The sequence below is a fragment of the Pleurodeles waltl genome, chromosome 4_1 (assembly GCF_031143425.1).
Source record: "Pleurodeles waltl isolate 20211129_DDA chromosome 4_1, aPleWal1.hap1.20221129, whole genome shotgun sequence".
NCBI classification, from domain to species: Eukaryota; Metazoa; Chordata; class Amphibia; order Caudata; family Salamandridae; genus Pleurodeles; species Pleurodeles waltl.
The window spans coordinates 574,121,130-574,135,887 of record NC_090442.1 but is presented as its reverse complement, the minus strand read 5'-3'; positions in this window follow the sequence as shown (position 1 = coordinate 574,135,887).

The following is a 14,758-nucleotide window of genomic DNA, read 5'->3' as shown; positions in this document are numbered from 1 at the left end:
AGAGGAGCCACAACTTTACTTCCACCCAGAGTTCCCCCACGTCTCCCGATAAAAATGATACCTCACTTGTGTTGGTAGACCTAGCGCCCGCGACAGGAAACTCCCCAAAGCGCAACGTGGACACATCCACATTTTTGAAAGAAAACAGAGGTGTTTTTTGTAAAGTGCCTACCTGTAGATTTTGGCCTGTAGCTCAGCCGCCACCTAGGGAAACCTACCAAACCTGTGCATTTCTGGAAACTAGAGACCTAGGTGAATCCAAGATGGGGTGACTTGTGTGGCTCGGACCAGGTTCTGTTACCCAGAATCCTTCGCAAACCTCAAAATTTGGCTAAAAAAACACATGTTCCTCACATTTCTGTGGCAGAAAGTTCTGAAATCTGAGAGGAGCCACAAATTTCCTTCCACCCAGCGTTCCCCCACATCTCGCGATAAAAATGATACCTCACTTGTGTGGGTAGACCTAGCGCCCGCGACAGGAAACGCCCCAAAGCGCAATGTGGACACATCCACATTTTTGAAAGAAAACAGAGGTGTTTTTTGTGAAGTGCCTACCTGTAGATTTTGGCCTGTAGCTCAGCCGCCACCTAGGGAAACCTACCAAACCTGTGCATTTCTGAAAACTAGAGACCAAGGGGAATCCAAGAAGGGGTGACTTGTGTGGCTCGGACCAGGCTCTGTTACCCAGAATCCTTTGCAAACCTCAAAATTTGGCCAAAAAAACACATGTTCCTCACATTTCTCTGGCAGAAAGTTCTGGAATCTGAGAGGAGCCACAAATGTCCTTTCACCCAGCGTTCCCCCATGTCTCCCGATAAAAATGATACCTCATTTGTGTGGGTAGGCCTAGCGCCCGCGACAGGAAACGCCCCAAAGCGCAACGTGGACACATCCAAATTTTTTAAAGTAAACAGAGGTGTTTTTTGCAAAGTGCCTACCTGTAGATTTTGGCCTGTAGCTCAGCCGCCACCTAGGGAAACCTACCAAACCTGTGCATTTCTGAAAACTAGAGACCTAGGGGAATCCAAGATGGGATGACTTGTGTGGCTCGGACCAGGTCCTGTTACCCAGAATCCTTTGCAAACCTCAAAATTTGGCTAAAAAAACACATGTTCCTCACATTTCTGTGGCAGAAAGTTCTGGAATCTGAGAGGAGCCACAAATTTACTTCCACCCAGCGTTCCCCCATCATCTCCCGATAAAAATTATACCTCACTTGTGTGGGTAGACCTAGCACCCGCGACAGGAAACGCCCCAAAGCGCAACGTGGACACGTCCACATTTTTGAAAGAAAACAGAGGTGTTTTTTGTAAAGTGCCTACCTGTAGATTTTGGCCTGTAGCTCAGCCGCCACCTAGGGAAACCTACCAAACCTGTGCATTTCTGAAAACTAGAGACCTAGGGGAATCCAATATGGGCTGACTTGTGTGGCTCGGACCAGGTTCTGTTACCCAGAATCCTTTGCAAACCTCAAAATTTGGCTAAAAAAACACATGTTCCTCACATTTCTGTGGGAGAAAGTTCTGGAACCTGAGAGGAGCCACAAATTTCCTTCCACCCAGCGTTCCCCCACGTCTCCCGATAAAAATGATACCACACTTGTGTGGGTAGGCCTAGCGCCCACGACAGGAAACGCCCCAAAGCGCAACGTGGACACATCCAACTTTTTGAAAGAAAACAGAGGTGTTTTTTGAAAAAAGTGCCTACCTGTTGATTTTGGCCTGTAGCTCAGCCGCCACCTAAGGAAACCTACCAAACCTGTTCATTTCTGAAAACTAGAGACCTAGGGGAATCCAATATGGGGTGACTTGTGTGGCTCGGACCAGGTTCTGTTACCCAGAATCCTTTGCAAACCTCAAAATTTGGCTAAAAAAACACATGTTCCTCACATTTCTGTGGCAGAAAGTTCTGGAATCTGAGAGGAGCCACAAATTACTTTCCACCCAGCGTTCCCCCACGACTCGCGATAAAAATGATACCTCACTTGTGTGGGTAGGCCTAGCGCCCGCGACAGGAAACGCCCCAAAGCGCAACGTGGACACATTCAAATTTTTTTAAAGAAAACAGAGGTGTTTTTTGCAAAGTGCCTACCTGTAGATTTTGGCCTGTAGCTCAGCCGCCACCTAGGGAAACCAACCAAACCTGTGCATTTCTGAAAAATAGAGACCTAGGGGAATCCAAGATGGGGTGACTTGTGTGGCTCGGACCAGGTCCTGTTACCCAGAATCCTTTGCAAACGTCAAAATTTGGCTAAAAAAACACATGTTCCTCACATTTCTGTGGCAGAAAGTTCTGGAATCTGAGAGGAGCCACAAATTTACTTCCACCCAGCGTTCCCCCACGTCTCCCGATAAAAATTATACCTCACTTGTGTGGGTAGACCTAGCACCCGCGACAGGAAACGCCCCAAAGCGCAACGTGGACACGTCCACATTTTTTAAAGAAAACAGAGTCGTTTTTTGTAAAGTGCCTACCTGTAGATTTTGGCCTGTAGCTCAGCCGCCACCTAGGGAAACCTACCAAACCTGTGCATTTCTGAAAACTAGAGACCTAGGGGAATCCAATATGGGCTGACTTGTGTGGCTCGGACCAGGTTCTGTTACCCAGAATCCTTTGCAAACCTCAAAATGTGGCTAAAAAAACACATGTTCCTCACATTTCTGTGGCAGAAAGTTCTGGAATCTGAGAGGAGCCACAAATTTCCTTCCACCCAGCGTTCCCCCACGTCTCCCGATAAGAATGATACCTCACTTGTGTGGGTAGGCCTAGGGCCCGCGACAGGAAACGCCCCAAAGCGCAACGTGGACACATCCAAATTTTTGAAAGAAAACAGAGGAGTTTTCTACAAAGTGCATACCTGTAGATTTTGGCCTGTAGCTCAGCCGCCACCTAGGGAAACCTACCAAACCTGTGCATTTCTGAAAATTAGAGACCTAGGGGAATCCAAGATGGGGTGACTTGTGTGGCTCGGACCAGGTTCTGTTACCCAGAATCCTTTGCAAACCTCAAAATTTGGCTAAAAAAACACAAGTTCCTCACATTTCTGTGGCAGAAAGTTCTGGAATCTGAGAGGAGCCACAAATTTCCTTCCACCCAGCATTCCCCCACGTCTCCCGATAAACATGATACCTCACTTGTGTGGGTAGGCCTAGCGCCCGCGACAGGGAACGCCCCAAAGCGCAACGTGGACACATCCAAATTTTTGAAAGAAAACAGAGGTGATTTTTTAAAAGTGCCTACCTGTAGATTTTGGCCTGTAGCTCAGCCGCCACCTAGGGAAACCTACCAAACCTGTGCATTTCTGAAAACTAGAGACCTAGGGGAATCCAATATGGGCTGACTTGTGTGGCTCGGACCAGGTTCTGTTACCCAGAATCCTTTGCAAACCTCAAAATTTGGTTAAAAAAACACATGTTCCTCACATTTCTGTGGCAGAAAGTTCTGGAATCTGAGAGGAGCCACAAATTTCCTTCCACCCAGCGTTCCCCCACGTCTCGCGATAAAAATGATACCTCACTTGTGTGGGTAGGCCTAGCGCCCGCGACAGGAAACGCCCCAAAGCGCAACGTGGACACATTCAAATTTTTTAAAGAAAACAGAGGTGTTTTTTGCAAAGTGCCTACCTGTAGATTTTGGCCTGTAGCTCAGCCGCCACCTAGGGAAACCTACCAAACCTGTGCATTTCTGAAAACTAGAGACCTAGGGGAATCAAAGATGGGGTGACTTGTGTGGCTTGGACCAGGTCCTGTTACCCAGAATCCTTTGCAAACCTCAAAATTTGGCTAAAAAAAACACATGTTCCTCATATTTCTGTGGCAGAAAGTTCTGGAATCTGAGAGGAGCCACAAATTTACTTCCACCCAGCGTTACCCCATGTCTCCCGATAAAAATGATACCTCACTTGTGTGGGTAGACCTAGCGCCCGCGACAGGAAACGCCCCAAAGCGCAACATGGATACATCCAAATTTTTGAAACAAAAAAACAGAGGTGTTTTTTGTAAAGTGTGTACCTGTAGATTTTGGCCTGTAGCTCAGCCGCCACCTAGGGAAACCTACCAAACCTGTGCATTTCTGAAAACTAGAGACCTAGGGGAATCCAATATGGGCTGACTTGTGTGGCTCGGACCAGGTTCTGTTACCCAGAATCCTTTGCAAACCTCAAAATTTGGCTAAAAAAACACATGTTCCTCACATTTCTGTGGCAGAAAGTTCTGGAATCTGAGAGGAGCCACAAATTTCCTTCCACCCAGCGTTCCCCCACGTCTCCCGATAAGAATGATACCTCACTTGTGTGGGTAGGCCTAGGGCCCGCGACAGGAAACGCCCCAAAGCGCAACGTGGACACATCCAAATTTTTGAAAGAAAACAGAGGAGTTTTCTACAAAGTGCATACCTGTAGATTTTGGCCTGTAGCTCAGCCGCCACCTAGGGAAACCTACCAAACCTGTGCATTTCTGAAAATTAGAGACCTAGGGGAATCCAAGATGGGGTGACTTGTGTGGCTCGGACCAGGTTCTGTTACCCAGAATCCTTTGCAAACCTCAAAATTTGGCTAAAAAAACACAAGTTCCTCACATTTCTGTGGCAGAAAGTTCTGGAATCTGAGAGGAGCCACAAATTTCCTTCCACCCAGCATTCCCCCACGTCTCCCGATAAACATGATACCTCACTTGTGTGGGTAGGCCTAGCGCCCGCGACAGGGAACGCCCCAAAGCGCAACGTGGACACATCCAAATTTTTGAAAGAAAACAGAGGTGATTTTTTAAAAGTGCCTACCTGTAGATTTTGGCCTGTAGCTCAGCCGCCACCTAGGGAAACCTACCAAACCTGTGCATTTCTGAAAACTAGAGACCTAGGGGAATCCAATATGGGCTGACTTGTGTGGCTCGGACCAGGTTCTGTTACCCAGAATCCTTTGCAAACCTCAAAATTTGGTTAAAAAAACACATGTTCCTCACATTTCTGTGGCAGAAAGTTCTGGAATCTGAGAGGAGCCACAAATTTCCTTCCACCCAGCGTTCCCCCACGTCTCGCGATAAAAATGATACCTCACTTGTGTGGGTAGGCCTAGCGCCCGCGACAGGAAACGCCCCAAAGCGCAACGTGGACACATTCAAATTTTTTAAAGAAAACAGAGGTGTTTTTTGCAAAGTGCCTACCTGTAGATTTTGGCCTGTAGCTCAGCCGCCACCTAGGGAAACCTACCAAACCTGTGCATTTCTGAAAACTAGAGACCTAGGGGAATCAAAGATGGGGTGACTTGTGTGGCTTGGACCAGGTCCTGTTACCCAGAATCCTTTGCAAACCTCAAAATTTGGCTAAAAAAAACACATGTTCCTCATATTTCTGTGGCAGAAAGTTCTGGAATCTGAGAGGAGCCACAAATTTACTTCCACCCAGCGTTACCCCATGTCTCCCGATAAAAATGATACCTCACTTGTGTGGGTAGACCTAGCGCCCGCGACAGGAAACGCCCCAAAGCGCAACATGGATACATCCAAATTTTTGAAACAAAAAAACAGAGGTGTTTTTTGTAAAGTGTGTACCTGTAGATTTTGGCCTGTAGCTCAGCCGCCACCTAGGGAAACCTACCAAACCTGTGCATTTCTGAAAACTAGAGAACTAGGGGAATCCAAGATGGCGTGACTTGTGTGGCTCGGACCAGGTTCTGTTACCCAGAATCCTTTGCAAACCTCAAAATTTGGCTAAAAAAACACATGTTCCTCACATTTCTGTGGCAGAAAGTTCTGGAATCTGAGAGGAGCCACAAATTTCCTTCCACCCAGCGTTTCCCCACGTCTCCCGATAAAAATGGTACCTCACTTGTGTGGGTAGGCCTAGCGCCCGCGACAGGAAACGCCCCAAAGCGCAACGTGGACACATCCACATTTTTTAAAGTAAACAGAGGTGTTTTTTGCAAAGTGCCTACCTGTAGATTTTGGCCTGTAGCTCAGCCGCCACCTAGGGAAACCTACCAAACCTGTGCATTTCTGAAAACTAGAGACCTAGGGGAATCCAAAATGGGGTGACTTGTGTGGCTCGGACCAGGTTCTGTTACCCAGAATCCTTTGCAAACCTCAAAATTTGGCTAAAAAAACACATGTTCCTCACATTTCTGTGGCAGAAAGTTCTGGAATCTGAGAGGAGCCACAAATTTCCTTCCACCCAGCGTTCCCCCACGTCTCCCGATAAAAATGATACCTCACTTGTGTGGGTAGGCCTAGCGCCCGCGACAGGAAACGCCCCAAAGCGCAATGTGGACACATCCAACTTTTTGAAAGAAAACAGAGGTGTTTTTTTGCAAAGTGCCTACCTGTAGATTTTGGCCTGTAGCTCAGCCGCCACCTAGGGAAACCTACCAAACTTGTTCATTTCTGAAAACTAGAGACCTAGGGGAATCCAATATGGGGTGACATGTGTGGCTCGGACCAGGTTCTGTTACCCAGAATCCTTTGCAAACCTCAAATTTTGGCTAAAAAAACACATGTTCCTCAAATTTCTGTGGCAGAAAGTTCTGGAATCTGAGAGGAGCCACAAATTTCCTTCCACCCAGCGTTCCCCCACGTCTCGCGATAAAAATGATACCTCACTTGTGTGGGTAGGCCTAGCGCCCGCGACAGGAAACGCCCCAAAGCGCAACGTGGACACATTCACATTTTTTAAAGAAAACAGAGGTGTTTTTTGCAAAGTGCCTACCTGTAGATTTTGGCCTGTAGCTCAGCCGCCACCTAGGGAAACCTACCAAACCTGTGCATTTCTGAAAACTAGAGACCTAGGGGAATCCAAGATGGGGTGACTTGTGTGGCTTGGACCAGGTCCTGTTACCCAGAATCCTTTGCAAACCTCAAAATTTGGCTAAAAAACACATGTTCCTCACATTTCTGTGGCAGAAAGTTCTGGAATCTGAGAGGAGCCACAAATTTCCTTCCACCCAGCGTTCCCCCACATCTCGCGATAAAAATGATACCTCACTTGTGTGGGTAGGCCTAGCGCCCGCGACAGGAAACGCCCCAAAGCGCAACGTGGACACATCCAAATTTTTTAAAGAAAACAGAGGTGTTTTTTTAAAAGTGCCTACCTGTAGATTTTGGCCTGTAGCTCAGCCGCCACCTAGGGAAACCTACCAAACCAGTGCATTTCTGAAAACTAGAGACCTATGAGAATCCAATATGGGCTGACTTGTGTGGCTCGGACCAAGTTCTGTTACCCAGAATCCTTTGCAAACCTCAAAATTTGGCTAAAAAACACATGTTCCTCACATTTCTGTGGCAGAAAGTTCTGGAATCTGAGAGGAGCCACAAATTTCCTTCCACCCAGCGTTCCCCCACGTCTCGCGATAAAAATGATACCTCACTTGTGTGGGTAGGCCTAGCGCCCGCGACAGGAAACGTCCCAAAGCGCAACGTGGACACATTCAAATTTTTTAAAGAAAACAGAGGTGTTTTTTGCAAAGTGCCTACCTGTAGATTTTGGCCTGTAGCTCAGCCGCCACCTAGGGAAACCTACCAAACCTGTGCATTTCTGAAAACTAGAGACCTAGGGGAATCCAATATGGGGGGACTTGTGTGGCTTGGACCAGGTCCTGTTACCCAGAATCCTTTGCAAACCTCAAAATTTGGCAAAAAAAACACATGTTCCTCACGTTTCTATGGCAGAAAGTTCTGGAATCTGAGAGGAGCCACAACTTTACTTCCACCCAGCGTTCCCCCACGTCTCCCGATAAAAATGATACCTCACTTGTGTGGGTGTACCTAGCGCCCGCGACAGGAAACTCCCCAAAGCGCAACGTGGACACATCCACATTTTTGAAAGAAAACAGAGGTGTTTTTTGTAAAGTGCCTACCTGTAGATTTTGGCCTGTAGCTCAGCCGCCACCTAGGGAAACCTACCAAACCTGTGCATTTCTGGAAACTAGAGACCTAGGTGAATCCAAGATGGGGTGACTTGTGTGGCTCGGACCAGGTTCTGTTACCCAGAATCCTTCGCAAACCTCAAAATTTGGCTAAAAAAACACATGTTCCTCACATTTCTGTGGCAGAAAGTTCTGAAATCTGAGAGGAGCCACAAATTTCCTTCCACCCAGCGTTCCCCCACATCTCGCGATAAAAATGATACCTCACTTGTGTGGGTAGACCTAGCGCCCGCGACAGGAAACGCCCCAAAGCGCAATGTGGACACATCCACATTTTTGAAAGAAAACAGAGGTGTTTTTTGTAAAGTGCCTACCTGTAGATTTTGGCCTGTAGCTCAGCCGCCACCTAGGGAAACCTACCAAACCTGTGCATTTCTGAAAACTAGAGACCAAGGGGAATCCAAGAAGGGGTGACTTGTGTGGCTCGGACCAGGCTCTGTTACCCAGAATCCTTTGCAAACCTCAAAATTTGGCCAAAAAAACACATGTTCCTCACATTTCTCTGGCAGAAAGTTCTGGAATCTGAGAGGAGCCACAAATGTCCTTTCACCCAGCGTTCCCCCATGTCTCCCGATAAAAATGATACCTCATTTGTGTGGGTAGGCCTAGCGCCCGCGACAGGAAACGCCCCAAAGCGCAACGTGGACACATCCAAATTTTTTAAAGTAAACAGAGGTGTTTTTTGCAAAGTGCCTACCTGTAGATTTTGGCCTGTAGCTCAGCCACCACCTAGGGAAACCATATCAAACCTGTGCATTTCTGAAAACTAGAGACCTAGGGGAATCCAAGATGGGATGACTTGTGTGGCTCGGACCAGGTCCTGTTACCCAGAATCCTTTGCAAACCTCAAAATTTGGCTAAAAAAACACATGTTCCTCACATTTCTGTGGCAGAAAGTTCTGGAATCTGAGAGGAGCCACAAATTTACTTCCACCCAGCGTTCCCCCATCATCTCCCGATAAAAATTATACCTCACTTGTGTGGGTAGACCTAGCACCCGCGACAGGAAACGCCCCAAAGCGCAACGTGGACACGTCCACATTTTTGAAAGAAAACAGAGGCGTTTTTTGTAAAGTGCCTACCTGTAGATTTTGGCCTGTAGCTCAGCCGCCACCTAGGGAAACCTACCAAACCTGTGCATTTCTGAAAACTAGAGACCTAGGGGAATCCAATATGGGCTGACTTGTGTGGCTCGGACCAGGTTCTGTTACCCAGAATCCTTTGCAAACCTCAAAATTTGGCTAAAAAAACACATGTTCCTCACATTTCTGTGGGAGAAAGTTCTGGAATCTGAGAGGAGCCACAAATTTCCTTCCACCCAGCGTTCCCCCACGTCTCCCGATAAAAATGATACCACACCTGTGTGGGTAGGCCTAGCGCCCGCGACAGGAAACGCCCCAAAGCGCAACGTGGACACATCCAACTTTTTTAAAGAAAACAGAGGTGTTTTTTGCAAAGTGCCTACCTGTTGATTTTGGCCTGTAGCTCAGCCGCCACCTAGGGAAACCTACCAAACCTGTTCATTTCTGAAAACTAGAGACCTAGGGGAATCCAATATGGGGTGACTTGTGTGGCTCGGACCAGGTTCTGTTACCCAGAATCCTTTGCAAACCTCAAAATTTGGCTAAAAAAAACACATGTTCCTCACATTTCTGTGGCAGAAAGTTCTGGAATCTGAGAGGAGCCACAAATTTACTTCCACCCAGCGTTCCCCCACGTCTCCCGATAAAAATGATACCTCACTTGTGTGGGTAGATCTAGCGCCCGCGACAGGAAGCGCCCCAAAGCGCAACGTGGACACATCCAAATTTTTGAAAGAAAACAGAGGAGTTTTCTGCAAAGTGCATACCTGTAGATTTTGGCCTGTAGCTCAGCCGCCACCTAGGGAAACCTACCAAACCTGTGCATTTCTGAAAACTAGAGACCTAGGGGAATCCAAGATGGGGTGACTTGTGTGGCTCGGACCAGGTTCTGTTACCCAGAATCCTTTGCAAACCTCAAAATTTGCCTAAAAAACACATGTTCATCACATTTCTGTGGCAGAAAGTTCTGGAATCTGAGAGGAGCCACAAATTTCCTTCCACCCAGCGTCCCCCCACGTCTCCCGATAAAAATGATACCTCACTTGTGTGGGTAGGCCTAGCGCCCGCGACAGGAAACACCCCAAAGCGCAACGTGGACACATCCAACTTTTTGAAAGAAAACAGAGGTGTTTTATGCAAAGTGCCTACCTGTAGATTTTGGCCTGTAGCTCAGCCGCCACCTAGGGAAACCTACCAAACCTGTTCATTTCTGAAAACTAGAGACCTAGGGGAATCCAATATGGGGTGACTTGTGTGGCTCGGACCAGGATCTGTTACCCAGAATCATTTGCAAACCTCAAAATTTGGCTAAAAAAACTCATGTTCCTCACATTTCTGTGGCAGAAAGTTCTGGAATCTGAGAGGAGCCACAAATTTCCTTCCACCCAGCGTTCCCCCACGTCTCCCGATGAAAATGATACCTCACTTGTGTGGGTAGGCCTAGCGCACACGACAGGAAACGCCCCAAAGCGCAACGTGGACACATCCAAATTTTTTAAAGAAAACAGAGGTGTTTTTTGCAAAGTGCCTACCTGTAGATTTTGGCCTGGAGCTCAGCCGCCACCTAGGGAAACCTACTAAACCTGTGCATTTCTGAAAACTAGAGACCTAGGGGAATCCAAGATGGGGTGACTTGTGTGGCTCGGACCAGGTTCTGTTACCCAGAATCCTTTGCGAACCTCAAAATTTGGCTAAAAAAACACATGTTCCTCACATTTCTGTGGCAGAAAGTTCTGGAATCTGAGAGGAGCCACAAATTTCCTTCCACCCAGCGTTCCCCCACGACTCGCGATAAAAATGATACCTCACTTGTGTGGGTAGGCCTAGCGCCCGCGACAGGAAACGCCCCAAAGCGCAACGTGGACACATTCAAATTTTTTTAAAGAAAACAGAGGTGTTTTTTGCAAAGTGCCTACCTGTAGATTTTGGCCTGTAGCTCAGCCGCCACCTAGGGAAACCTACCAAACCTGTGCATTTCTGAAAACTAGAGACCTAGGGGAATCCAAGATGGGGTGACTTGTGTGGCTCGGACCAGGTCCTGTTACCCAGAATCCTTTGCAAACCTCAAAATGTGGCTAAAAAAACACATGTTCCTCACATTTCTGTGGCAGAAAGTTCTGGAATCCGAGAGGAGCCACAAATTTACTTCCACCCAGCGTTACCCCACGTCTCCCGATAAAAATTATACCTCACTTGTGTGGGTAGACCTAGCGCCCGCGACAGGAAACGCCCCAAAGCGCAACGTGGACACATCCACATTTTTGAAAGAAAACAGAGGTGTTTTTTGTAAAGTGCCTACCTGTAGATTTTTGCCTGTAGCTCAGCCGCGACCTAGGGAAACCTACCAAACCTGTGCATTTCTGAAAACTAGAGACCTAGGGGAATCCAATAGGGGCTGACTTGTGTGGCTCGGACCAGGTTCTGTTACCCAGAATCCTTTGCAAACCTCAAAATTTGGCTAAAAAAACACATGTTCCTCACATTTCTGTGGCAGAAAGTTCTGGAATCTGAGAGGAGCCACAAATGTCCTTCCACCCAGCGTTCCCCCACGTCTCTTGATAAAAATGATACCTCACTTGTGTGGGTAGGCCTAGCGCCCGCGACAGTAAGCGCCCCAAAGCGCAACGTGGACACATCCAAATTTTTGAAAGAAAACAGAGGTGTTTTTTGCAAAGTGTCTACCTGTAGATTTTGGCCTGTAGCTCAGCCACCACCTAGGGAAACCTACCAAACCTGTGCATTTCTGAAAACTAGAGACCTAGGGGAATCCAAGATGGGGTGACTTGTGTGGCTCGGACCAGGTTCTGTTACCCAGAATCCTTTGCAAACCTCAAAATTTGGCTAAAAAAACACATGTTCCTCACATTTCTCTGGCAGAAAGTTCTGGAATCTGAGAGGAGCCACAAATTTCCTTCCACCCAGCGTTCCCCCACGTCTCCCGATAAACATGATACCTCACTTGTGTGGGTAGGCCTAGCGCCCGCGACAGGAAACGCCCCAAAGCGCAATATGGACACATCCAAATTTTTGAAAGAAAACAGAGGTGTTTTTTGCAAAGTGCCTACCTGTAGATTTTGGCCTGTAGCTCAGCCACCACCTAGGGAAACCTAACATACCTGTGCATTTCTGAAAACTAGAGACCTAGGGGAATCCAAGATGGGGTGAGTTGTGTGGCTCGGACCAGGTTCTGTTACCCAGAATCCTTTGCAAACCTCAAAATTTGGCTAAAAAAACACATGTTCCTCACATTTCTGTGGCAAAAAGTTCTGGAATCTGAGAGGATCCACACATTTCCTTCCACCCAGCGTTCCCCCACGTCTCCCGATAAAAATGATACCTCACTTGTGTGGGTAGGCCTAGCGCCCGCGACAGGAAACGCCCCAAAGCGCAACGTGGACACATCCAAATTTTTGAAAGAAAACAGAGGTGTTTTTTTAAAAGTGCCTACCTGTAGATTTTGTCCTGTAGCTCACCTGCCACCTAGGGAAACCTACCAAACCTGTGCATTTCTGAAAACTAGAGACCTAGGGGAATCCAATATGGGCTGACTTGTGTGGCTCGGACCAGGTTCTGTTACCCAGAATCCTTTGCGAACCTCAAAATTTGGCTAAAAAAACACATGTTCCTCACATTTCTGTGGCAGAAAGTTCTGGAATCTGAGAGGAGCCACAAATTTCCTTCCACCCAGCGTTCCCCCACGACTCGCGATAAAAATGATACCTCACTTGTGTGGGTAGGCCTAGCGCCCGCGACAGGAAACGCCCCAAAGCGCAACGTGGACACATTCAAATTTTTTTAAAGAAAACAGAGGTGTTTTTTGCAAAGTGCCTACCTGTAGATTTTGGCCTGTAGCTCAGCCGCCACCTAGGGAAACCTACCAAACCTGTGCATTTCTGAAAACTAGAGACCTAGGGGAATCCAAGATGGGGTGACTTGTGTGGCTCGGACCAGGTCCTGTTACCCAGAATCCTTTGCAAACCTCAAAATGTGGCTAAAAAAACACATGTTCCTCACATTTCTGTGGCAGAAAGTTCTGGAATCTGAGAGGAGCCACAAATTTACTTCCACCCAGCGTTACCCCACGTCTCCCGATAAAAATTATACCTCACTTGTGTGGGTAGACCTAGCGCCCGCGACAGGAAACGCCCCAAAGCGCAACGTGGACACATCCACATTTTTGAAAGAAAACAGAGGTGTTTTTTGTAAAGTGCCTACCTGTAGATTTTTGCCTGTAGCTCAGCCGCGACCTAGGGAAACCTAACATACCTGTGCATTTCTGAAAACTAGAGACCTAGGGGAATCCAAGATGGGGAGAGTTGTGTGGCTCGGACCAGGTTCTGTTACCCAGAATCCTTTGCAAACCTCAAAATTTGGCTAAAAAAACACATGTTCCTCACATTTCTGTGGCAAAAAGTTCTGGAATCTGAGAGGATCCACACATTTCCTTCCACCCAGCGTTCCCCCACGTCTCCCGATAAAAATGATACCTCACTTGTGTGGGTAGGCCTAGCGCCCGCGACAGGAAACGCCCCAAAGCGCAACGTGGACACATCCAAATTTTTGAAAGAAAACAGAGGTGTTTTTTTAAAAGTGCCTACCTGTAGATTTTGTCCTGTAGCTCACCTGCCACCTAGGGAAACCTACCAAACCTGTGCATTTCTGAAAACTAGAGACCTAGGGGAATCCAATATGGGCTGACTTGTGTGGCTCGGACCAGGTTCTGTTACCCAGAATCCTTTGCAAACCTCAAAATTTGGCTAAAAAAACACATGTTCCTCACATTTCTGTGGCAGAAAGTTCTGGAATCTGAGAGGAGCCACAAATTTCCTTCCACCCAGCGTTCCCCCACGTCTCGCGAAAAAAATGATACCTCACTTGTGTGGGTAGGCCTAGCGCCCGCGACAGGAAACGCCCCAAAGCGCAACGTGGACACATTACATTTTTTGAAAGAAAACAGAGGTGTTTTTTGCAAAGTGCCTACCTGTAGATTTTGGCCTGTAGCTCAGCCACCACCTAGGGAAACCTACCAAACCTGTGCATTTCTGAAAACTAGAGACCTAGGGGAATCCAAGATGGGGTGACTTGTGTGGCTCGGACCAGGTTCTGTTACCCAGAATCCTTTGCAAACCTCAAAATTTGGCTAAAAAAACACATGTTCCTCACATTTCTCTGGCAGAAAGTTCTGGAATCTGAGAGGAGCCACATATTTCCTTCCACCCAGCGTTCCCCCACGTCTCCCGATAAACATAATACCTCACTTGTGTGGGTAGGCCTAGCGCCCGCGACAGGAAACGCCCCAAAGCGCAATATGGACACATCCAAATTTTTGAAAGAAAACAGAGGTGTTTTTTGCAAAGTGCCTACCTGTAGATTTTGGCCTGTAGCTCAGCCACCACCTAGGGAAACCTAACATACTTGTGCATTTCTGAAAACTAGAGACCTAGGGGAATCCAAGATGGGGTGAGTTGTGTGGCTCGGACCAGGTTCTGTTACCCAGAATCCTTTGCAAACCTCAAAATTTGGCTAAAAAAACACATGTTCCTCACATTTCTGTGGCAAAAAGTTCTGGAATCTGAGAGGATCCACACATTTCCTTCCACCCAGCGTTCCCCCACGTCTCCCGATAAAAATGATACCTCACTTGTGTGGGTAGGCCTAGCGCCCGCGACAGGAAACGCCCCAAAGCGCAACGTGGACACATCCAAATTTTTGAAAGAAAACAGAGGTGTTTTTTTAAAAGTGCCTACCTGTAGATTTTGTCCTG